Source organism: Bos indicus, chromosome 22, assembly GCF_029378745.1.
Source record: "Bos indicus isolate NIAB-ARS_2022 breed Sahiwal x Tharparkar chromosome 22, NIAB-ARS_B.indTharparkar_mat_pri_1.0, whole genome shotgun sequence".
Classification (NCBI taxonomy): Eukaryota; Metazoa; Chordata; class Mammalia; order Artiodactyla; family Bovidae; genus Bos; species Bos indicus.
In genome coordinates, this window is record NC_091781.1 from 12,219,092 (window position 1) to 12,242,007 (window position 22,916).

The 22,916-nt window shown below is 43.1% G+C and overlaps 1 protein-coding gene across 1 annotated transcript in view; it reads right to left on the bottom strand.

Annotated features, from left to right (window-relative positions):
• The window catches only part of SCN11A (sodium voltage-gated channel alpha subunit 11), an 89,604-nt gene extending 88,920 nt beyond the window's left edge, over nucleotides 1-684 (bottom strand). Inside the window, exon 1 of the mRNA XM_019985154.2 lies at nucleotides 456-684. The gene's annotated coding sequence lies outside the window, so the exon portion shown is untranslated. The remainder of the gene's footprint in view (nucleotides 1-455) is intronic.
• Nucleotides 685-22,916: the final 22,232 nt, after the last annotated feature.

Consider the following 22,916-nt stretch of genomic DNA (forward strand, 5'->3'; position numbering starts at 1 on the left):
TCCCAAGCTAGGTGCTAGCTCTTCTAAAAAAAAAACAAAAACACCCTCATGTATATCAATTTCTGATTAAGTTAACTGGCCACAGGGAATTCAGAAAATGTTTGGAGGATTTGCACCATAGCCTCAGATGGAGACCAAGACTTGAACACATCATTTCTAGAAAAGTCCAGTTTCTGACTCAAAGTCCAGGGTTGCAAGCACCTACCAGGCCAGCCAGCTGACCATCTTCTATTCCCATGCCCTCTCAGAGCACTTGAAAGGAGGAGAATCACCTGATGGACCCTATTACCTAAGCCATGTATCCTGGTACCTGGTCTCTGCCTCTGATTTGAGCAGGAAAATGTTACAGAAGACCCGTACTTCACCCTGATGAAAAAAATCAGCAAGTTCCATAGTGGCAGGTCCAGCCTTGAAAGGACAGAGGAACAGGGCTGCTCCCAGCCCGGAAGACTTACCTTCCTCCTGGTAAGGCAGCTCCAGGCAGCAGCTCCCGTGGCACCTCTTGAAGCTCTCCACAGAGCAAGTCTCTCACAGAGTCCAAGCTTCTGCTCCTGACAGTTGAAGCCCTTCTGGGAGGGGCGGCTCCAAAGCTGGGTGGAGAGCATAGAGGAAGGCGAATGGGAAGTGAGCCAAAGTGATTTTAAAGAATCGTGTAGGAAACCCTGTAACCGGAGAAGTGACTGAGATGATACTTACATTTATACTTTGGAAGCATCTGCCTTTAATCAGTGCTTAATCTAACTCTGCAGAAAGCATCATTAATAAAGAAACAGGTTGTTTTTTTTTTCCTTTGGCCTCATCCAAGTGGGTGAGAAAATATAGAAAACTCTATCTGAAAAGCCATGCTGCTTCTGCATTCAGCTTAGCTTGAAGGTCAGCTAACTTGGGGCCGTAGGGTCTCATCCCCCAGAACCTACCAAGGTCCACAATGTGAAACTGTTCACAGGGCACCCATTCAGCTCCTCCAACTTTCTCTTCTCTTGCGCCATCAACACCGGGGTTCAGAACTATGAAAATACATGCTTGCTTATGTATTTATCATAAGGGACACCAATAAGACCCCTTGGCCACCAAAGCAACTCCACAATGGACCTGTCACCAAACTCAAACTCTCCTATGTAGGTTTCTGTTTTGTTAATTCTTAGGGGAAAATGAAATCCTGCTGGGCAGTGTCATACCATAAGCTATTTTCAGCCGTTGTTACCTTTCAGAGGCCAGCTGATGGTGAACTGAGGTTAAGGACACAATATGAGTGTTTACAAGGAAGCAGGAGGTAGGAAGCAATTGTTTAAAGGAGTGTTGGATTGGAATCATAGGCAGATTTTTCATCCTGCGAGAAGAGGCACTGAATTCTGGTCAGAAGAACTAGGCTCTACTATTCAAAGCTGTGTGATATTGGACAGATCACTCAATTGCTCTGAGTCCTTATTTTCTCCCTATAAAATGGGATAATCTTCCAAATCTTCTTAGCCTCAGGAAGCAAATGTGATTGTATCTGTGAAAACACTCTGCAAACACTAGATATAATATCTTAATTTAAGAGAGAACAGTCCTGGTTGTTTTTCTCCCCCTACTGCCTCAACACCTAGACCCCATGGAGAGGATGAAATTGCACATGTGGGATGAGATTAGCACCAGGCCCGGCACAGTGTATATGACCGTTTTAAACCCTTGTCTGATTTTAGGGTGACTCTCAGAGTAAGAGAAGATCAAAGAATAAGAAGCGCTCAGAGTTAATGAGCATTTTTTACATGGACAGAAATGTGTGCATTTGAAGAGGTAAAGGAGGCCTGTAAATCCATTATCTTAAGAGGCCCTGGCCTTTTTAATATAAACTCTTTGCAAATATTATTTTCCTAAGCTATTAAGTCAGATTCAGACTTCCCACTCTGAAGTTTCAAAGAATCTTTCTAGCTCCATCTCCAAGGAAGTGAAAATTATTCCAGGGGTAAGGACTTAATTGACTAAGAGTACTGCACAAACACAGGCCGCCCAAGCAGCATGCGGCTTGCATTCAGGACTTCCCCCAGACTCACCTTCCCTATGGGGAACTTAGGGAAGACATACATGCATTTGAAAAATTGAGCAGAGGGACTTCCCTGTTGGTCCAGTGGTTGAGACCCCACACTTCCTTGTAACATGAGATGCCAATGCAAGAGCACTCACATTTGCATACCTCGAACCATATAGCATCGTCACCTTCCTCAAGTGCTAGTAGGCAGCAAGACCTTGCCAGTTTCAGTCCGACCATCTGATAAGGTGATCCACTTCAGCATCAGTGGTCAAGTATGGTGCATCTGCTTTAGCAGCAACCATGCCTCCCATCTGCTGATTTCGCAAAGATGACATTGAACCTCCACTATTTCAGAGTACTTGGAAATACTATAATGAGATGTGGGCCCTTGAGCAGTCTGCAGTCTCTTTATGAGAAAGAGACTTCATGTGTTCAAAGAACTACAAAACAAGAATGGGAACATCAAAGGTCAGCAAGCAAGATGCAAACAAAGGCCTTCAAAGCATAGAACAGAGAGTAACTCATTCTGGGAAGGCTTCCAAGAAGAGGTGGGATTTGAACAGAAGCTCAGAAAATGAGTAAGAACTCAATATTTAGCGAAAGTAAGGATGGGCTTTTCGGGAAAAGCATAAGCCAGGTCACACCAGCCTGGAAAGATAAGACTGTGTAGAGAATCTCAAGTGGTTCCATGGGGATAGCTGAGGGGGAGGCTGAGATGAAGGGATGCTTTGCATGGCCTTGCACACCACTTCGATATTGCCAAGCTTGAACAGGAACTTGTTTTAGCCAAAGGCACAGCTCTGGCACTGTCTTATGCTTCTGATTATTTTATGTATAACCACCAAGTCCTTTGTTTCCCTAACATGCACCACTGCTATCTCACTGACAATAAGATATCCATGTAAATGAGTGATGCTGAGAGTGTGATGTCCAGCACAGCAGAAGGTAAGAGCAGTCAAAGGGAACAGAATATTTTGTGGGGAAACTTAAAATGAGCAAACCAAGGAGAACTGGTTGTGACTAATTCTGGGAACACACATCTTAGGAAGTCCAGAATCCATTTCCAAGGATGTACTTACCTTTAAGGTCCTAAGGGAGATTCCCAGATATATCCCTACAGAAAACACGCTTGTTGAAGACATAGTTTCATGATCTTATTCACTGTTATGGCCATATTCTTAAAACTGTATATATTTACTAGGTGCTTAATAATTATTTGCAAATGAATAAGAGAACTACTAACCTCACAGTCCTTTCTGAAACCCAATACAGGCTCCTCAGTCCTATCAATCTGGCTCTGATGTGTCTGGCTCTGTACGATCTTGCTCTTCCTTTCTAGCCTTCATTCTCAGAGGTAAAGCCCTTCTAACCTCTCACTGGACTGTTGTAATGGCCTTCCCAATGAACAGTCTGCTCCTGCCCCTTCCTGGGAGACTGCCCCATGTACTGACTACTCCTGCTCCAGCCACATCCCTCTTCTTTGCCCCCTGCCTCACCCAGAGTATTGCTAAAGCTGCCCTCCTCTTGCCTTTCTTCCTGCCCCTTTCCCCAGTCCCTCCATTTCTCAATTCCTGCTGCTTCCATGAAGTTTTCATGACCATGCCATCTCTCTGTGAGCCTCCTCTACATGATTAGTCATCAATATTCCAATAGCACAGTACATCACCTTTGTGATTGGCTCCACACCATTTCAAGATTATTTTAGATACTACCTTTGTGTTTTAGTTTGTTTTAGTTCCTCCAAAAGCATTAGACAAGTCCTTCAGTGAAAGAATTTGTTTGGGAGGTGGATCACAGGAAACATGCATGAAGGAAAGAGAAATGGAAGGCTAAGAAGGAGGAAAAGCCAATAAAGGGTGTTCACTTCAGCTGATATGGCAGATTGGAGGCTCAGCCTCTCTCAGGAGTTTCTGAGGAAATGCAGAATTTATTTGAGAATTATGAAGCTGGGCATTTGTCCTCTGGCTTATATCCCTTAGAGGCTGAGGGTTGCCCACAGGGACATTATGATAATCAGCCTCCAAAATGGCCTCAGTGACCCTTACCTCTGATATTCACATTCTTACGTGGTCCTATCCCAAATTGAACAGGTATAACCAACACGATATTGCAGAAGTGACAGTGTGTAATTTCTGAGTCTCAATCACATAAGGTAATGCGGCTTCTCCCTGGTCTCTTGGACTGCTCTTCTGCAGAGAGCCAACAGCCACCGTGCTGTGAAGACACTCAATCAGCCCTGTGGAGACTCCACATGGGAAGGAACTGAGGTGTCTTGCCAATAACCGGCACGAACTTATCAGCCATGAGAGTAAGCCATCTTGGAAGTAGATCCTCCAGTCTCTGTTGAGGTTAATTTCTCTCTGACCTCCAGTCTCTGGGTTATGCTTGCTCATGGGCCGAGAGAGCTCCTGTGGCAAACCACTGAGACAGAAAAGCCAAAAGAAGCAAGAGAGACCACTGAGGTGGGATGCTGTTAGAGCACAGGAGCCGTCCACCACATATTAGCTGAAATCGGAGGTAGTCTGAGGGAGTGTAGCATGGGTACCGAGAGCATCTGCTGGGCTTGAAAACTTGCTAAAAGATGGTTCCTGTGTATTCTTCTGTCATCTCAACAAGGTTTGCCAAATGGTTACATACATGTAGGCTGTGAGCAAGGCTTCAGTGTCCAGCTCATGAGATCTCCTGCAACACACAGCAAAAACTACTCCATCCTCTAACTCCTATTATTCACTTCTTATACCTATATTTAGCACTTAGCTCACTGCTTCCATTTTCTGATATGCATTATTGAAGATTATTTTGGTTGCAAGTAAGGAAATCCTAACCCTAGTATATTGTATAAGCAAAAAAAAAGAGAAAGAGATTTTATTGGTAAGGAATGGGAATGTCATACAGAATCCAAGGGAAGAGAAGCTACTGACTCTCATGGAATAGAACCACAGACTGAATGAAGACCTGCAGGATATTCAGGAGGTTCTGCTTCTCCTCATCTCTTGGTTCTGTTACTGTTCCCCAGGCTCTTTGCTCTCCTATCTTACTGTACACTGGCTTTCTCTGGTCCTAGCTGAGTTGACATAAAATGTTGTTGTTGTTTGATCACTAAGTCAAATCCAACCTTTTGTGACCCCATGAACTGCAGCACGCCAGGCTCTTCTGTCCTCCACTATCTCCTGGAGTTTACTCAAATTCATGTCCATTGAGTCAGTGATGCTATCTAACCATCTCATCCTTTGCTGTCCCCTTCTCCTTTGGCCTTCAGTTTTTCCAAGCATTGGGGTCTTTTCCAGTGAGTCGGCTCTTCACATCAGGTGGCCAAAGTATTGCAGCTTCAGCTTCAGCATCAGTCCTTCTAATGAATATTCAGAGTTAATTTCCTTTAGGATTGGCTGATTTGATCTTCTTGCTGTCTAAGGGACTCTCAAGAGTCTTCTCCAGCACCACAATTTAAAAGCATCAGTTCTTCTGTACACAGCCTTCTGAGTCCAGCTCTCACATCTGTACATGACTACTGGAAAAACCACACCTTTGAGTAAATGGACCTTTGCCAGCAAAGTGATGTCCCTGCTTTTTAAAATGCTGCCTAGGTTTATCACAGTTTTCCTTCCAAAGAGCATATATCTTTTAATTTCATGGCTGTAGTAATTGTCTACAGTGATTTTGGAACCCAAGAAAATAAAAATCTGTCACTCCTTCCACTTATTCCCCTTCTATTTCCATGAAGTGATGGGACTGGATACCATGATCTTTTTTGAATGCTGAGTTTTAAGCCAGCTTTTTCACTCTCCTCTTTCACCCTCATAAAGAGGCTCTTTAGTTCCTCTTCACTTTATGCCGTTAAAGTGGTATCATCTGCATATCTGAAGTTGTTGATATTTCTCCTGGCAATCTTGATTCCAGTTTGTGCTTCATCCAGCCTGACATTTCACATGATGTACTCAGCATTGAAGTTAAATAAGCAGAGTGACAATAATACAGCCTTGTCATACTCCTTTCCCAATTTGGAACCAGTCAGTTGCTCCATGTCTGGTTTCTGACTGTTGCTTCTTTCTTGACCCTCATACAGGCTTCTCAGGAGACAAGTAGGAGGTCTGGTACTCCCTTCTCTTTAAGAATTTTCCACAGTTTGTTATGAGACACACAAAGGCTTTTGTGCAGTCAGTGAAGAAGAAGTAGATGCTTTTCTGGAATTCCCTTGCTTTCTCCAGGATCCAATGAATGTTGACAATTTGATCTCTGGTTCCTCTGCCTTTTCTAAACCCAGCCTATACATCTGGAAGTTCTCAGTTCACATGGTTCTAAAGCCTAGCTTGAAGGATTTTGAGCATAACCTTACTAGCATGTGATATGAGTGCAACCATATGGTAGTTGGAACATTCTTTGGCATTGCCCTTCTTTGGGATTGGAATGAGAACTAACTTTTTCCAGTCCTGTGGCCACTGCTGAGTTTTCCAAATTTGCTGACATATTGAGTGAAGCACTTTAACAGCATCACCTTTTAGGATTTTAAAAAGCTCAGCTGGAATTCCATTACTTCCCCTAATTTTGTTCATAGCAATGCTCCCTAAGGCCCACTTGACTTCACACTCCAGGATGTCCAGCTCTAGGTGAGTGACCACACCATTGTGGTTATCCAGGTCATTAAAACCTTTTTTATGTAGTTCTTCTGTGTATTCTTGCCACCTCTTCTTAAACTCTTCTGCTTCTCTTAGGTCCTTACCATTATTGTCCTTTATCGTGCACATCCTTGCATGAAATGTTCCCTTGATATCTGCAATTATCTTGAAGAGATCTGTGGTCTTTCCTATTTTGCTGTTTTCCTCTATCTCTTTGCATGTGATTGATTATGTTCTTTGCAGCCAAAGATGGAGAAGGTCTACACAGTCAGAAAAAAGAGAAAAAGACCTGGGCTGACTGTGGCTCAGATCATGAGCTCCTTATTGAAAAATTCAGGCTTAAACTGAAGAAAGTATGGAAAACCACTAGATCACTCAGGTACAATCTAAATCAAATCCTTATAATAATTATGTGATCAATGTCTTTGTAAAATTTCTCTGAGCCTCAGTTGCTTCATCCATAAACACCTGGATATACAGTGATAACACCTATTGTACAGGAACCCATGAAATTTAAATGATTGGGGATAACACTTTGCAGGGTACAAGCTAAAATAAATGTTTGTGCCTGAGGCAAGAGGCAGTGTTTACATACGTGACCTTCCACTGTGTACCACGTTCCTGCCCCTCACATGGATACAAATACACACACATTTCAAACTCTTTATACTCACCACACTCCCAGTTACATTTAGGCCCCAGGAGGTAGTAGCTACTGAGGATTGCTGACTTAATTGTGCAGGAGGGAGGGGGAAGAGGTGGTGGGAAGGAAGGAGTGAAGGAACAAGGCAGGCAGATAGGCATGCTGCCAGCCTGAGGCTGGGATAGGTGGCCAAGTCTATATGGAAGCCCAGTGAAGGGACTGGCTGGAAGTCAAAAAGGATATAATTAACTTAAGAATTGCAATAAACTTGTAGCCACACTTAATAGGTTTCAAATATTTTCTCAATTTACCCTGGCTTCATTCTTCTCAGTTTGGTCTTGTTAGAGAGGAAGGGAAGAAAAAAGGCTAGGCAAAGTCTTAAAGTGACAGCACCATCAAGCTTATAAAAGGAAAGAACGGGTCTAGGCTTTGAACAAAAGCCCAATGGCCTGCATGGCATCAGATATCTGCACAGTCACTCCTTGGGGAATGCAGAGGAAAGGAATTGAGCTGCAGTGACAGGAAGAAACACAGCTGACCTGACTGTGCAGCTGCCTTCCCAACCCTCTCCCTTACCATCCTCCCTTCCTTCCCCCACCCCGCAACCCCTCCCCACCATCCCTGGAAGGCTGAAGGTGGTCCAGGGGCTGTAGTTCAGTATCCCTGAGATGACATTTCAGCTTTTTTTTTTTTTCTGCTTTTTCCTGACTACGCATAAAGTGGATGTTGGTATTTCTAGAGCAAATTTAAAGGCATCTGGAAATGAATTCACAATGTATATAGAAGAGAGACAATATCCACTAAGTTTTAAGTTCAGAAACAGAATGGCTGTCACATTAGACATAGGAAGACCTTCCTCCTCAGTTTACCACGCGGCCTCGGGTTAACTGTTTCATGTCAAAATCTACACTGGATGAGACTCAGTTCTCCTTCTAAAATCCCAAGCACAGAAGCTCACTGGCTACCTCTGTATAAAGTGGCCCAACCAAACTCCGCAGGCATGCTTGCCCCTGTGGCCATCCGTTACCGTTAAAAGAATGCGTCCTTTCACTGGACCACAGACGTTAGCTGCCTGTATGTACCTCTCTGTGACCTGTATCCAATCCTACTGCCCCTCACTTCCGGCCCTGGAGGATCTCCGTTGGCCTTCCCCAACTCCACTGGACTCAATTCTTTCTATTCAACTAAATTTCCTACCATCTTACCTCTCAGGAATGAGGCAAATTTCTTTTGATGCCTTGAGCATAACAGTTTCAAAGATGTCCCCCTCTTTTTTACATGCATGCCCTTGGGGTCTCACCCTCCATCTCAAGCAATCTCTCTGATTATTTTTTTAAACAAATAATATGCTATCCCCAGAAGACATTTTAGTAAAGAAGTATGTCTCCACCTCACTGGATTGCCATCATTTGGAATTAAAGACAATATTGTCTTATTTTGCTTGCTCTCAATTTCATAAATTAAAATGAAATCTTAGGGAATATCCCCCCCCCCCACCTCCGAGGTCTCATTTTTAAGACATTTTAGCCTGGAGACACTTTGAAGTGAGCATGTGAGGACAGGTTCCTAGATGCCTAGACAGTCAGACCATGGGGTCCCTGTATCTTCTCCCTCCAGGATGATCAGTGCCTTGGGCAGTCAAACCTGTTAGCACTTTGGCTCCTTGAGAGGCCAGTAAGACTCCTCGCCCAATATACTGATTCCTTCTGAGAAGGGGTTAGAGGCCCTGGGCTGTGTACTCCTGGACCAGGGGACCCGCAACATGGCCCCAGAGCCCTGGGACCTTGCTCGAGAGGAGGGTGCTCCCTCAGACCCTCCGAAGGTCCAGCTTCCCATCCTTAGTCCCATCTTCCACCATCAGGGAGCCAAACAGACCTCAGGTACGGACAGATCTGCTCTCAGGGCCTCTGTCAGGGGCCTAGGGTCTCACAGCCTCAGTGACTCAAAACTATGGCCCCTGCTGCCCCAGCTCTGTTATTACCACCCTGGTCCCAAGTCCAGAAACACAAGGGTCTCATGAGAGTCCCTGAGAGCCAAGGTGTTCATTCCTCAACATACTCACTCACTCATATACACATACACAGCCCAACAGAGTACAGCCATCAAAGTAAATAGACCAAGAAAACCTAAGACTTCACTGGGGCCACTGTCTGATTTCTTCTGTAAGGGGCTCTCTACACCCTAGAAACCACAGGGTTAAGAAAAAGAGGCTTACAGACCAGGTGATTTCATAGAAGAGACCAACTAGCAAGCAGGCAGACAAAAGACCAAGCGCTAGGCTGGCTAAGGTTCACCTCCCTGACCTCACCTGCCCTCACCCCAGTTTTTGCCCAAATTCACACCTGTGCCCACCTCCAGCCCCTGTGTGAGCTGCCCTCTCCTCTACTTTCTCCCCAAATCCCCACCAACATTCCGAACTGGTTTCAGTCCTTTCCTCCAGGGAGCTTTCCTTATAGCAAGGCCTTACTTGGCTGACACTGACAAATTCTGTCCCCTCCTCTGACCACTTCATGTTGGATGAGCCTCACCCCACCCCAGTTAGGTTGAAAGCCAGTCCAGGGCAATGACTGTATCCTTTTCCCTTGCATCTCTCAGCACCCAGCCTGGAGTTCACGCTCACATATTAACACTCAAGTTCTCTGTTAAATGGGACAAGGATGCTAGATGACAGGTGGCTCAGCTGCTCCCAGAAAGACACTGGTGCTTCAGAGCTCAAGGAAGGCAGGAGGAGGGAGGGAGAGTGGGAGCGAGGGAGGGAAAGCATGCACTAAAAGCTTATGGAATACACTAAAGAGCTGAGCACCAGAACAAAGACTCATTTAAAAGGGCAAAGGAAACACTAGATGGCTGTTAATGGTGAACTGAACATGATAAATTATTACTTAAATCACTTGGTTTCACTCCTTGTTGTTATGCACAGTTAATTGGAGGAAACAAAATGCTGGGCCTGGGATGGGGAGGGGAGGTGGGAGTAGTCTCCAGCTTGTAGCTTCCCCAGGACCACAGAGCCATCATGCAGAGATGACTGGGCCAGCCTCCCTCCCCAGCATCCCTCGGTGGCGGGGTCCCATCACCCACACTCTGAGGCTCCTTTGGCTCAGGCAGTTGGCAGCCAGGTGGCTAAGAAAGAGAGTCAAAAGGCTGGGCTGAGTGACAGGAAATCACTTGATGATGCCCTGGGCTCTGAACACTAACCCTGCCCCTGCTGGGCCCCACTCAGACATCTCGCACCCTGAAGAAAGCCCAGTGGCCTCAACAGCAGATTTAATTGCTATTCAAGAACCTGGATTTTGATTCTTTTTTTCTTCTGTTTCTATTCTATTCATTATATTCCTGAGTTCTATTCATTACATTCCTGAGCTCCTATGAAATTATAAAGCACTTAGACCCAGAAATGAGTAAGACATAACTTCTACCTTCACTCAGTTGGGAGTGCAGATGCAAGCATATTGAATTCATTGTCGACTGCATAGACCAGAAAAAAAAAGTTTCTAACACTTAAGACAAAGAATGTGTTAGAGTCTGGGAATAAATTAATAATTGCATAGAGAAAGGGAGAAGAGGCAGACAATGTAAGTCTGATAACACCAAAATCAAAGAAAGAAATTTAGAAACAATACAGATCTGCCATAGAACAGAATTTCACAAGTAATGTTTATATGACAATTAATAGCAAGGCCTAGAGAGTTATAGTTACATGATATGGCACACAATGCTCAAATGTGGAAATTTACATCTATAAGACAAATTAACAAACATTGTGCTGTGCTTAGTCACTCAGTCATGTCCGACTTTTTGCAACCCCATGGACTGCAGTCCCCCAGGCTCCTCTGTCCACAGGGACTCTCCAGGCAAGAATACTGGAGTGGGTTGCCATGCCTTTCTCCAGGGGATCTTCCCAACCCTGGAATTGAACCTGGGTCTCCTGCACTGCAAGCAGATTCTTTACCAGCTGAGGGTTAGCAAAAGATATTTTTATGATACAGAAATAAAAGGAGTTGTAAGACATAGCACAGGTGTAAGTTTGAAGACCATGTTCTTTTTCCTAATTTAAATTTATATTTATGTTTAAACATTATTCTCATCCTTCAGTTTTATCACAAGAAAAAGTTAGTTGCTATACTCCTTTCCATGAAACTTTGTGTAAATAAATATAATCTCAAGAGAAAAAACTTTCTCACATGCTTGTTAATTAGAGGCTCACAGGTTCTATTTGAAGTCAGGAGTCACTACTAAATATATATATGTGTGTGTGTGTGTATATATGTGTGTGTGTATATATATATATATATATATATATATATATATATATATATATAATGGTTTTTATATAAAGAAAATGTGAAGCTTGAAGAGGACTCTGGAATGACATAGAGAGTTAAATACCCTATATAATTTTGCAGCTGAAACAATTAAAATACTAGATAAAATATTAAAAGATGAAAAATTAAAACATTTAAAAGATCTGAGGATGCTATAAATAAAGAGAAAACAGAAACCCCTGGATGAAAGAGAGTGTTGGAATGACCTTTATTTAAACAACATTTGCCACACCCTCAAGACCATAATTATGCTGCCTTTTAAATGGCTGCACAGAGTGTGGAGCAGGACAGACAGTCTGGAGGTCTCTAAAGTGGGATATTTAAGAGGAGTGCACTGTGTAAAACTGAAGCACCAAAGAGCTACACCCAAAAAGGTGAACAAGAAATAAAACTGTCTCTTGAAGGAGGCTAGCAAAAACAACACAAATCATTTCTGGAGAAGTTTCACTCTGATCCAGGTCTTAAGCAACTCCCACAAATAAAGCTTTAATAGAAATTAGCAGTTCACAATCAAAATCACAAACATCAGAAGAAGTAAGTCACTGTCAGTGAGACCCAGAAAAAGCAGTGGATAACACAAAGATTTTAGGTAGCAGAATTATCAGACAGAAAATTTAAGAACCAACAGGGAAAAAATATCAGGAAACAAGAGAGTGTAAAGAATGATCTTGGCAAACTTTTAAATGAACAAAATAGAATGTCTACAAATTAAAATATTTAGCAACTACAAGTAGAAATGCAATGTGCAAGTTAAACAGCAGATTAGACACATAGGCAGAGAAAATTTTAAAGCTGGAAGATAAATATAAAGAACTTAAACAAAAATGCAGCAAAAGAACTCAAAATTCTGCAAAATAAGTAAGAGGGGTTGGGAAACATGGAGGACAGATCAAGAGAGCCTAATGTCAGTTCAATTAAATGGGCATCTAAGAATACACAGAAGAACTGTACAAAAAAGATCTTCACGACCCAGATAATCACGATGGTGTGAACACTTACCTAGAGCCACACATCCTGGGATGCGAAGTCAAGTGGGCTTTAGGAAGCATCACTACTAACAAAGCTAGTGGAGGTGATGGAATTCTAGCTGAGCTATTTCAAATCCTAAAAGATGATGCTGTGAAAGTGCTGCACACAATATGCCAGCAAATTTGGAAAACTCAGCAGTGGCCACAGGACTGGAAAAGGTCAGTTTTCATTACAAACCCAAAGAAAGTCAGTACAAACTACTGCACAATTGCACTCATCTCACACACTACCAAAGTAATGCTCAAAATTCTCCAAGCCAGGCTTTGGCAGTACATGAACCATGAATTTCCAGATGTTCAAGCTGGTTTTAGAAAAGGCAGAGGAACCAGAGATCAAATTGCCAACATCCATTGAATCATCAGAAAAGCAAGAGAGTTTCAGAAAAACATCCATTTCTGCTTTATTGACTATGCCAAAGCCTTTGACTGTCTGGATCACAATGAACTGTGGAAAATTCTGAAAGAGATGGGAAGACACTGACCTGCCTTTTGAGAAATCTGAATGCAGGTCAAGAAGCAACAGTTAGAACTGGACATGGCACAACAGACTGGTTCCAAATTGGGAAAGGAGTATGTCAAGGCTGTATATTGTCATCCTGCTTATTTAACTTATATGCAGGGTACATCATGAGAAACACTGGGCTGGATTAAGCACAAGATGGAATCAAGATTGCTGGGAGAAATATGAATAACCTCAGATATGCAGATGACACCACCCTTATGGCAGAAAGTGAAGAGGAACTAAAGAGCCTCTTGATGAAAGTGAAAGAGGGAAGTGAAGTTGGCTTAAAACTCAACATTCAGAAAACTAAGATTATGGCATCCAGTCCTATCACCTCATGGCAAATAGAGGGGGAAACAGTGGCTGACTTTATTTTTCTGGGCTCCAAAATCATTGCAGATGGTGACTGCAGCCATGAAATTAAAAGACGCTTACTCCTTGGAAGGAAAGTTTTGACCAACCTAGACAGCATATTAAAAAGCAGAGACACTACTTTGCCAACAAAGGTCCATCTAGTCAAAGCTATGGTTTTTCCAGTAGTCATGTATGGATGTGAGAGTTGGACTGTGAAGAAAGCTGAGCACTGAAGAATTGATGCTTTTGAACCATGGTGTTAGAAAAGACTCTTGAGAGTCCCTTGGACTGCAAGGAGATCCAACCAGTCCATCCTAAAGGAGATCAGTCCTGGGTGTTCACTGGAAGGACTGATGTTGAAGCTGAAACTCCAATACTTTGGCCACCTGATGAGAAGAGCTGACTCATTGGAAAAGACCCTGATGCTGAGAAAGATTGAGGGCAGGAGGAGAAGGGGATAACAGAGGATGAGTTGGTTGGATGGCATCACCGACTCATGGACATGAGTTTGGGTAGACTTTGGGAGTTGGTGATGGACAGGGAGGCCTGGTGTGCTGCAGTCCATGGGGTCGCAAAGAGTCAGACATGACTGAGCGACTAAACTGAACTGAACGTATTTCCATATCTTGGCTATTGTAAAAAAAATATATCATCTTTTAAACATAAAGTTACATATTGTTAAGTATTTACATTTTTGTGAGGCCAATCTGGAGAACTCTTTTCATCGTGTAAAACTGAAATTCTATACCCATTAAACAACTCAGTATTCTACCCTTCCCCTGGCCCCGGCCATCCCACTTTCTCTTTCTGAATTCACTATTCACGGGTACCTTATATAAGTGGAATAATAAAGTATTCGTCATTTTGTGACTGGCTTATTTCATTTTGCATATTGTTCAACAGGGGCTTCCCAGGTGGTGCAAGGGGGTAAAGAACTGCCTGCCAGTGCAGAAGACACAGGAGACGCTGGTTCAGTCCCTGAGTTGGGAAGATCCCCTGGAGGAGGGCATGGCAATCCACTCCAGTGTTCTTGCCTAGAGAATCCCATGGACAGAGGAACCTGGTGGGCTATTTCTCAGTCATAAAAAAGAATAAGATTCTGCCATTTGCAACAACATGAATAGATCTTGAAGGTATTATCTCCTAGTGAAAAAGGTCAGATGGAGAAAGACAAATTTCATATGATTTCATTCATATGTGGAATCTAAGAAAACAAAAGAACAAATAAAACAAAACTTGTAGATACAGAGAACATATTAGTAGTAACCTGACACCACCCTTATGGCAGAAAGTGGAGAACTAAAGAGCCTCTTGATGAAAGTGAAAGAGGAGAGTGAAAAAGTTGGCTTAAAAGTCAGCATTCAGAAAACTAAGATCATGGTATCCAGTCCCATCACTTCACGGCAAATAGATGGGGAAACAACGGAAACAGTGACAGACTGTTTTTTAGGGGGCTCCAAAATCACTGCAGATGGTGACTGCAGTCATGAAATTAAAAGATACTTGCTTCTTGGAAGGAAAGCTATGACCAACCTAGACAGTATATTAAAAAGAAGAGATATCACTTTGCCAACAAAGGTCCATCTAGTCAAAGCTATGGTTTTTCCAGTAGTCATGTATGGATGTGAGAGTTGGACTATAAAGAAAGCGGAGCACTGAAGAATTGATGCTTTTGAACTGTGGTGTCGGAGAAGATTCTTGAGAGTCCCTTGGAATACAAGGAGATCCAACCAGTCCATCCTAAAGGAAATTGGTCCTGAATATTCATTGGAAGGACTGATGGTGAAGCTAAAACTCCAATACTTTGGCCATCTGATGCAAAGAATTGACTCATTTGAAAAGACCGTGATGCTGGGAAAGATTGAAGGTGGGGGGAGAAGGGGACAACAGAGGATGAGAAGGTTGGATGGCATCACCGATGTGATGTACATGAGTTTGAGTAAGCTCTGGGAGTTGATGGTGGACAGGGAAGCCTGGTGTGCTGTAGTCCATGGTGCTCAGAGTCGGACACAACTGAGCGACTGAACTGAACTGAGAGGAAGGGGTATAATGAATAAAATGGGTGAACTGTATGGTGATGGGTGGTAACTAGACTTGTGATCAGCATCCACACTCCTTCCATGAGAGTTGATTCCACTCCATGTTTGCAATTCTTGCCATTTCTGCCTACCACCTGTATGACTATTACTATTTTTATTTAAATCAAGTCAATTTTTAATTTTAAATATATATATATTTTAAATCTTTACTCATTAAAAATTAATAATACTTGCCATAAATAGAAAGTAATCCTTAAAGCAATACAGCGAAGACAACATGATGTGATTAGACTTTAAACATGATAAAAGAAAGTGAAAGTGAAGTTGCTCACTCATGTCCGACTCTTTGTGACCTCATGGGAGTAGCCTGCACCAGGCTCCTCCATCCATGGGATTTTCTAGGCAAGAGTACTGGAGTGGGTTGCCATTTCCTTCTCTAGGGAATCTTCCCAACCCAGGGATCGAACCCAGGCCTCCGGCATTGTAGACAGACGGTTTACCATCTGGGCCACCGGGCCTCTTACCATGGCTCACAGACTCAGAATGGTCTGGCCCTGCCCACTGCAGCTGCCTGCTCCTTCTTTCTCCCCCTTGCCCTTTCCACCCTGGCCACAACAGCTTTCTCTCTGTCCTTAGTGCGCTCAATGCCTCCTGTGGCCACAAGGTATTCGCACATGCTGTCCTCTCTGATCCCCCGACCCTCTTCCTCAGCCTCTTAGCTCACGTAAACTCCTTCCAGCCTTTCAAATATCCGTGCAAGAAATTTCCTTACTTCACTGACCTCCCTGATTGGGCCAGACTCTCCCACTCTCAGGCCTTAGAGTACCATAAGTCTCCCCTTGGCACTTATGCCAAGGGCAGTTTTCCATTCATTTAAAGGATAGATTAACATCTGTCTTTTCCTCTGGATTCCATAAATCCCACCACAGCTATGACCACTCCTGGTTTTGCTTACCAATGAATTTTCAGAATAGTGCATGTTACATTGTAGGCACTCAATGGTATTTGTTGAGTAAATGAGTGGATGAATGAATGATACTCGGATTTTTGAGATATAAAGTAGTAAAGTCCTGCAATTCCTTGTGGGTGTAACTTTTCCTCATTCAACTTCTGTTTCCAGTTTGATAATGAAGCATAGGAGACACTGCAAGCTTTCTCCAGTGAGGTCAGAACTGCTTCCTGGGACCACAGAGGCACAACAGGGTATCGGCTCACAATTTTTGAGAATCAGAGCTTTCTGAACCTTATAGTCCTTCAGACACTGCTATTTCCATGTCCATTTTCTGCAAACCTCTGCCATGTCATTCACATGAGACCATGGCAGGCAGGGACTTCAACACATAAAAATAAATATATACCTAATAAAGTTTTAAATGGACTTCCATGAATCTTTCAATCTTCACCCTTCAGAAGACACCTCTTTGCCAATTCTGCATAGTGTTCCTCCAAAATGTCTTCTAACTTTGTTTCTCCATCTCCATTGCTAGCCCTGGTCTCATCCTCTGGCATTTGTACCATCACAATAGATGCCTCCAGCCCTTGTCTTCTCTAGTCAATCTCTACACTATCAAAAAATCATATATGGGCAGGTTGCTTCTTAGCTGAGAAAGCCAAAATCTCCCAGTTCCCTACAAAATTCTTCAAGTATTCCCAGCAAACATTTCAGATCCTCCTTAGCCTGGCCCTAACCTCACCATTCAGCCTTTTTCCTTAACAAGAAAGCTATACTGTGGTCACTCTGAGATTTGACCCAGGCCTGCAGCATGCCAGTAGCCTACTTCCAGAAGCAAAGTGGTTTTTAAAACATCTTTCCAGGAAAGGAAGTTAATGGGTGAGCAGTGCAACAAAATACCCAGAATAAGTGCTAGTAACTGTGTACAGTGATCTCAGTCATTAGCAGAAGTCAGGAGTGATAGCTACTACACAGGAGCCCAGGCAGGTCACTTCCCTCTCAAAGTATGCAGTATGGAGACTACAGACTGAACACCATAAGAAAGGCAAGAGGATAAAGAGAAATATGTGAGAGGCTTCAAGTGTCTCTGAAGGCAAGAAAGACTTGGGAGATTTTTCAAGTTTCCAGTAGGTGGCTGTGTCTAGCAGGAAGGAGCTCATGGATGAGTCAAGTCAGACCCAGAATCTTGTCCTTAGCTTTAATGGATCAGAAATAGCTCATCTATTTAACAAAATAGTCACGAACACTAACTCAGGCAGCCTCTTCCCAACATCAGGATTTCAGGGAAGCCAAATTAATAACCAGAACTTTACTCACTAGGGGTGGAAGTGAACCAAAGGATCAGGTAGTTGCAAACATTTTTTTTATAACTAAAATCTATATAAAGCCTGACATTTCTGATGCAGTTGAGAGCTGGTCTGCCTAGAACCCAGGGTGAGATATGCCAGAATGTCAGACACAGTGCCTTACTCTCCTGGCTGCAGCTGAACAACCTTGAAACGGTTTCTCGCCAGTCTTCCTTTGTCTACCCTCTCTGTGGACTTCCATCCTTCTGCCTACATCTGTTTTTGTACGTCATAGTTTCCAAGGTTACAGTTCATTTTATGTGGCTTCTTATCTTCCTCATTTGGAAAAACCCTAATTTCATCAACCTCAAGGCTTCTCTGGGGTTGGACTTTCCATCTATTATGGAAATTCTTATTATCCAGGAATGTCACTTCCTGACCTGACGGCAAATGTGAAGAGTGCAATCGTCTCCCCTTGCACTTTAATTACGTTTCCAAGAAGCAGTTCAGAAAAACAGACCTGGAAAATGGCTTGAAGTTGGCTCCAACAGGAAGTAGAGCTCTGTCAGCTGAGAAGGACTGAACAAGCAGGAACACTGGAAACCAGTGGGAGCTAGCGCCTCCTGTGCTGGGCCCTGTGGCCATGTCCTTAGTGGCTGGTCTGCAGTTTGCCTTCTGCCCTCTTCATCTGTGGCCTCTAGGTTTTGAGGTCAAGTGCCACAGTGGCAGTGCCAAGACAAAGGAGGAGGGAACAGAGCAATCCACAGGGAGAATTCCAGTCCAAAACCCAGGAGGGACAGAGAAGTGACCCCATTCAACCTGAGACGTTCAAGTGAGGGGGATGAATCTGACAGGAAAAGTGAAGTGGCATTAACTCAGAGCCACGAGAACAAGCACAGTTCAAAAATAGAGACTGAGGCCAGCACCGGGTCCTGTTTAGAGTTATTAGGGCTCCAAAGTCAAGTGTGGAGAAGGCAATGGCAACCCACTCCAGTGTTCTTGCCTGGAGAATCCCAGGGACGGCGGAGCCTGGTGGGCTGCCGTCTATGGGGTCGCACAGAGTCGGACACGACTGAAGCGACTTAGCAGCAGAGTCAGACTGACTGAAGTGACTTAGGACCCCAAAGTCAAGTGCTCATGGAGAAATGGTAGTCCTGTTGCCTGTTCTGTCGGGATCACACCTGGATCAACTCAGGGTGCAGAATTCCTGGAACCTTTAATAAGTGTAAACAACATTTTCCACAGAGCAAGAGGAAATTAGCTTCACTCTCAACAAAGTGCATAAATTGTCCTGGCCCATGAAGCATCATTTTTCTTAATGGTTTAATGGTCCCGGGTAAACAGTAGGTGAGCCCTTGACTTAAAGGGAAAAGTCAGTATGTACATACAATACAGGCTCTTGGAGTTAATAAAAGGGGTGGGAAGCTGATTCAAAGCTGCTATTCCTACATGAACTTAAAGGCAGATGAAAGAACCTTGTGGATTGTTCTACTGGAACAAACTCAAAGAAAGGTTTCATTTATCAAGGGAATCAGCAGAAACACTGCAGCATTATGTGCTTACCTACAATGTGTCATGCTGCACAATGACATATTTTAGGTGACAAGCACTGAGCACCTCTTCATGTGTTTATTAGCCATCCATATGTCTTCTTTAGAGAAAAGTCTGTTTAGGTATTCTGCCCACTTTTGATTGGGCTGTTTTTCTGATATTGAGCTGCTTGTATATTTTGGAAATTAATCCTTTTGTCAGTTGTTTCATTTGATATTATTTTCTCCCATTCTGAAGGTTGTCTTTTCACCTTGTTTCTTTTGCTGTGCAAAACCTTTTAAGTTTAATTAGGTCACACTTATTTTTTGTTTTTATTTCCATTATTCTAGGAGGTGGGTCATAAAGGATCTTGCTATGATTTATGTCATACAGTCTTCTGCCTCTGTTTTCTTCTAAGAGTTTTATAGTTTCTGGTCTTACATTTAGGTCTTTAATCCATTTCAAGTTTATCTTTGTGCAGGGTGTTAGGAAGTGTTCTAATTTCATTCTTTTACTTGTAGTTGTCCAGTTCTTCCAGCAACTCTTATTGAAGAGACTATCTTTTTCCCATTGTATATTCTTGCCTCCTTTGTCAAAGATAAGGTGCCCATAGGTGCATGGATTTATCTCTGGGTTTTCTATCTTGTTCCATTGGTCTATCCTTCTGTTTTTGTGGCAGTATCATACTATCTTAATGACTGTAGCTTCGTAGCATAGTCTAAAATTAGGTAAGTTGATTCCTCCAGCTCCATTCTTCTTTCTCAAGGTTGCTTACACTATCTGTAGGCTTTTTGTTTCCATACAAATTGTGGAATTTTTTGTTCTAGTTCTGTGAAAAATGCCATTGGTGATTTGATAGGTATTGCACTGTATCTGTAGATTGCTTTTGGTAGTACAGTCATTTTCACAACATTGATTCTTCCAACCCAGGAGCATGGAATATCCGTCCACCTGTTTATGGCATATTTGATTTCTTTTATCAGTGTCTTATAGTTTTCTGTATACAGGTCTTTTGTCTTCTTCAATTCAGTTCAGTTCAGTCACTCAGTCATGTTCGACTCTTTGCAACCTCATGGACTACAGCACACCGGGCTTCCCTGTCCATCACCAACTCCCGGAGCTTACTCAAATTCATGTCCATCATGTCGGTGATGCCATCCAACCACTTCATCCTCTGTCATCCTTCTCCTCCCACCTTCAATCTTCCCCAGCATCAGGGTCTTTTCCAATGAGTCAGTTTTTTGCATCAGGTGGCCAAAGTATTGGAGATTTAGCTTCAGCATCAGTCCTTTCAATGAATATTCAGGATCGATTTCCTTTAGGATGGACAGGATGGATCTCCTTGCAGTCCAAGGGACTCTCAAGAGTCTTCTCCAAAACCACAGTTCAAAAGCATCAATTTTTCAGTGCTCACCTTTCTTTCTAGTCCAAGTCTCACATCCATACATGACTACTGGAAAAACGATAGCTTTGACTAGATGGATATTTGTTGGTAAAATAATGTCTCTGCTTTTTAATATGCTGTCCAGGTTGGTCATAGCTTTCCTTCCAAGGAACAAGCGTTTTTTAATTTCATGGCTGCAGTCACCATCTGCAGTGATTTTGGAGCCCAGAAAATAAAGTCCGTCACTGTTTCCAGTGTTTCCCCATCTATTTGCCATGAACTGATAGGACCAGATGCCATGATCTTAGTTTTCTGAATGTTGAGTTTTAAGCCAATATTTTCACTCTCCTCTTTCACTTTCATCAAGAGGCTCTTTAGTTCTTCTTCGCTTTCTGCCATAAGGGTGGTGTCATTTTGTATCTGAGGTTATTGATATTTCTCCCAGAAATCTTGATTCCAGCCTGTGCTTAATCCAGCCAGCATTTTGCATGTTACTCTACATATAAGTTAAATAAGCAGGGTGACAATATACAGCCTTGACATACTCCTTTCCCAATTAGGAACCAGTCTGTTGTTCCATGTCCAGTTCTAACTGTTGTTTCTTGATCTGCATACAGATTTCTCAGGAGGCAGGTCAGGTGGTCTAGTATTCCCATCTCTTTAAGAATTTTCCACAGTTTGTTGTGATCTACACAGTCAAAGGCTTTGGTGTAGTCAATAAAGCAAAAGTAGATGTTTTTTCTGGAACTCTCTTGCTTTTTTGATGATCCAGTGTATGTTGTGGAGAAGGAAATGGCAACCCACTCCAGTGTTCTTGTCTAGAGAATACTGTGGACAGAGGAGCCTGGTGAGCTGCTGTCTATGGGGTCGCACAGAGTCAGACATGACTGAAGCGACTTAGCATGCATGCATGCATTGGAGAAGGCAATGGCAACCCACTCCAGTGTTCTTGCCTGGAGAATCCCAGGGACAGAGGAGTCTGGTGGGCTGCCGTCTATGGGGTCACACAGAGCCGGACACGACTGAAGCAACTTAGCAGCAGCAGCAGCAGCATTGTATGTTGGCAATTTGATCTCTGGTTCCTCTGCCTTGTCTAAATCCAGCTTGAACATCTGGAAGTTCACAGTTCATGTACTGTTGAAGCCTGAGTTGGAGAATTTTGAGCATTACTTTGCTAGCATGTGAGATGAGTATAATCGTGTGGTAGTTTGAACATTCTTTGGCATTGCCTTGAGGAGTTATGACCAACCTAGATAGCATATTAAAAAGCAGAGACATTACTTTGCCAACAAAGGTTCATCTAGTCAAGGCTATGGTTTTTCCAGTGGTCATGTATGGATGTGAGAGTTGGACTGTGAAGAAAGCTGAGCACCAAAGAATTGATGCTTTTGAACTGTGGTGTTGGAGAAGACTCTTGAGAGTCTCTTGGACTGCAAGGAGATCCAACCAGTCCATTCTAAAGGAGATCAGTCCTGGGTGTTCTTTGGAAGGAATGATGCTAATGCTGAAACTCCAGTACTTTGGCCACCTCATGCAAAGAGTTGACTCACTGGAAAAGACTGTGATGCTGGGAGGGATTGGGGGCAGGAGGAGAAGGGGATGGCAGAGGATGAGATGGCTGGATGGCATCACTGACTCGATGGATGTGAGTCTGAGTGAACTCCGGGAGTTGGTGATGGACAGGGAGGCCTGGCGTGCTGCAATTCATGGGGTTGCAAAGAGTGGGACATGACTGAGCAACTGAACTGAACTGAACTGTCTTCTTAGATAGGTTTATTCCTGGGTATTTTATTCTTTTTGTTGCAATGGTAAATGAGATTGATCTCTTAATTTCTCTTTCTGATTTTTCATTGTTATTATATAGGAATGCAAGTGATTTCTGTGTATTGATTTTGTATCCTGCAACTTTACTAAATTCACTGATGAGCTCTAGCAATTTTCTTATAGTATCTTTAGGGTTTTCTACATACAGTATCATGTGATCTACAAATAGTGAGAGTTTTACTTCTTCCTTACCAATCTGGATTCCTCTTCTTTCTTTCTCTTCTCTGATTGCTGTAGCTCCTTTGGCCCACTTTTTTGTTTGTGGTACCCGAGTGGCTCTCGTAGCCTGTGGGTCTCTGGCCCCTGGCTTAGATGGTGTCAGTGATTTCTCCTCAACCTTGAGAGTTGCTCTTCTTTGCTCCATGTTACCCTTCCCAGAGTGGTCAGGGCATTCATCAATATTTAGGTCTCAAGCAAAGGGTCCA